This window comes from Schistocerca cancellata, chromosome 7 (assembly GCF_023864275.1).
Source record: "Schistocerca cancellata isolate TAMUIC-IGC-003103 chromosome 7, iqSchCanc2.1, whole genome shotgun sequence".
NCBI classification, from domain to species: domain Eukaryota; kingdom Metazoa; phylum Arthropoda; class Insecta; order Orthoptera; family Acrididae; genus Schistocerca; species Schistocerca cancellata.
Window position 1 is genome coordinate 499,637,229 of NC_064632.1, and position 3,129 is coordinate 499,640,357.

A 3,129-nucleotide genomic window follows, 5' to 3' on the forward strand; every position below is an offset into this window, starting at 1 on the left:
ATGGGACTTTGGAAAAAAAAACGACGCACCACAAAGCAATTACCCAAATGATTCAAGAGAAAGACCTTCACTAATTGAGTACGTCAATAACACACAGAACCACCTCTAGCCCTTATTGTATTGACATCGACTGATACAGTTGTTCGATTGAAAGTTACCTTGAAAAATCCTTTTTTAGTTTGATTCGATTTGAAACTCGTACAAGTTTATTGACCTCTAGCCCTTATTGTATTGACATCGACTGATACGGTTGTTCGATTGAAAGTTACCTTGAAAAATCCTTTTTTAGTTTGATTCGATTTGAAACTCGTACAAGTTTGTTGGTTGTAACTTTGCAGTTGACTGCACGTTTCCAATTGTAAGACAAACCAAATATATCTGCCTGCGAGAATACAAAATGAATTTGGTCCTGTTTTGTTATCTTTCTAAAAAAAGTGTGCAAACTGTTTAAATCCCGAACTTTACTCTCAGTCTTTTTAATTAAACAAAGTAATCCCTGTGTATTAATCTATCTAATAATGCTGTTCATGAAATGGTCCCTGTGCGGTGATAATTTTCGTAGCATACTGATCCTGAAATGAAAATATCTCACCTCGTAACGTAATTGCTTGGGAATGTGGTGTTTGCTTCTCTCTGTGCGCGAACTGCAAATTTCTTATTGCAGTTGCTGAGAGCTTAATGCCACGCTCCAGACAACAAGTAAACTATTTTACACAAATCATTGGGGGAGACACTCCTTTAAATAAAAATGACTTGGTCCGACGATGTGGGCAGTGCTATTAGGTGAAATATTCCTTAAACAAACTGTTTTTAAACTACCTGATATATTATAAATTGTACGAAATTCATTTTACGATACTCATTAACCTGACACAGGCCAACATTGACATCAAACTCTTAGTCTCACAACTGTTAGACAAATCATTAATAAACATGAAAAGTACCTAACAATGAAAATTTTCAATTTTAACGAAAACTCTAAACTTGCCTGATTTGGATGTCTCATTCAACAATGATTCTAACCACTCTTCACTGCAGTGGCATTGAATAAAACATATTACCTTCACTCCTCTGCATACTCTTTTCATTCATTCACTAACCAAATACTTCTCGTCTGTTTCACAATACTAAAATACAAATTATTTTACTTAAACACAGATGCATGATGTCTACAATCCCACGAGTCCTTTGGTTCAAATGGCTCTGAGCACTATCGGACTTAACATCTGAGGTCATCAGTCCCCAAGAACTTAGAACTACTTAAACCTAAGTAACCTGCCGGAGGCAGGATTTGAACCTGCGACCGTAGCGGTCACGCGGTTCCAGACTGAAGCGCCCAGAACCGCTCGGCCACACCGGCCGGCCCACGAGTCCTTTCCTCGGCGTCTGTGTCACTGCTGCGCTAACGACAGAACTCCCGTGCTCCTCGCTGCCCAGCAGCGATGACAACAACCAGCACATCTGCCAGCGACACAGCTACTCTGACCAAAGACTGCGCGCGAATAAAAAGCGATGCAGAATTGTCGCTTAGCGTCTGAGACACCCATATTACGTTCAGATTCCAGAAATGCAAGTAACAAACTCCCAATAGACCTGTTTCAGGATGTCCTATGGAATATCGTGACAATTCTGTCCAATTGGCGAGTTAGCTCGCCATAATCCCGGAATGGTAGAATGGCCCTGTCCATAATGGTCCAGAGGTTCTCAACAGGGGAGAGGTTCTGTGATCTTGCAGACCAAGGTAGCGTTGGACAAGCACATAGAAATTCTCGCCGTGGGCGGGCAGGCATTATCTTGCTGAAATGTAACCCCATAAAGTGGATGACAACCAGAGGAGTCATGCTACGGAAAAGAAATGGCACCCGAGACAGTCATTCCAGGTTGTCGGGCATTATGGCGCGGAACACTCAAGTTGGTATCCCGCCACCGTCTGGGGCATTTCCAGACACGTCATCCCTGGTCAAAGGGATTTAATTCGAAGCGGGACTCATCACTGATAGATAGATCTACTCAATGAGACTCCAGGCCGAAGACGCGTCTGGAGCCACTCCAGGTATGTGTGGGATATCAGTCTGACTCTCGCCTTCCATACGGCCTGACGAACAGCAGTGACAGTCTGAGGTGCCATTTCTTTACTTAGCAGGTTCCCTCTGGTTGTCATCGCGGTAACCTTACAGCACAGCAGTACATACACGATATTCTACGCCCCATTTTGGTGCCCTTCGTGGAAAGCCATGCTAGGCTTACTTTTCAGCAAGATAATGTCTGCCCGCACACGGCGAGACTTTCTCCTGCTTGTCTTCGTACTTGCCAAACCCTACCTTGGTCAGCATGGTCTCCGAATCTCTAGCCAGTTGAGCAGGGCCCTCCAACCAGCTCAGGGTTTTGACGATCTCACTCACCAGCTCACCAGCTGGGCAGAATTTGGCACAATATCCGTCAGGAAGACGTCCAACAATGTCAATGAATGTCAAGCAGAATAACTGCTTGCATAAGCCCAGAAGTGGACAAAGCGTTCGCGAAGCTCTTTCTGTTCAACAAATCATCCAACTTTTCTGAAACTGTAGGCATTTGTCTGTCTGTACATGTACATCACACCTTCTGATTTGCGTCCCGTTGAGATAATTCCTTCGCGGCGTGTCTTTTTTTTTTTTTTCTTTCCTTAGACTGTATGCAGCAATAACATGCAGCAAATTCCCAGTGGGTCTCTGATAACCTATCGTGCGACACATACGTCGCATTGGTAGTGAGATGGTTAATCATTTGTGTATTATTAAGTGCATGATGGGTGCTGTAAGACTTATTTCACTCAGATATATCATTTGTGTTACTAATATTTTCAAATTCAATAGTGTACTTATAGTGTGGAGGTATAGTCATATGCTCCATTTTATGAAAACATACTTTAATGCCGGCATGTTTGACCGTGCGGTTCTAGGCGCTTCAGTCTGGAACCGCGTGACTGCTACGGTCGCAGGTTCGAATCCTGCCTGGGGCATGGCTGTGTGTGATGTCCCTAGATTAGTTAGGTTTAAGTAGTTCTAAGTTCTAGGTGACTGATGACCTCAGATGTTAAGTCCCATAGTGCTCAGAGCCATTTGAACCATTTTTGAACCATACTCTAATAAT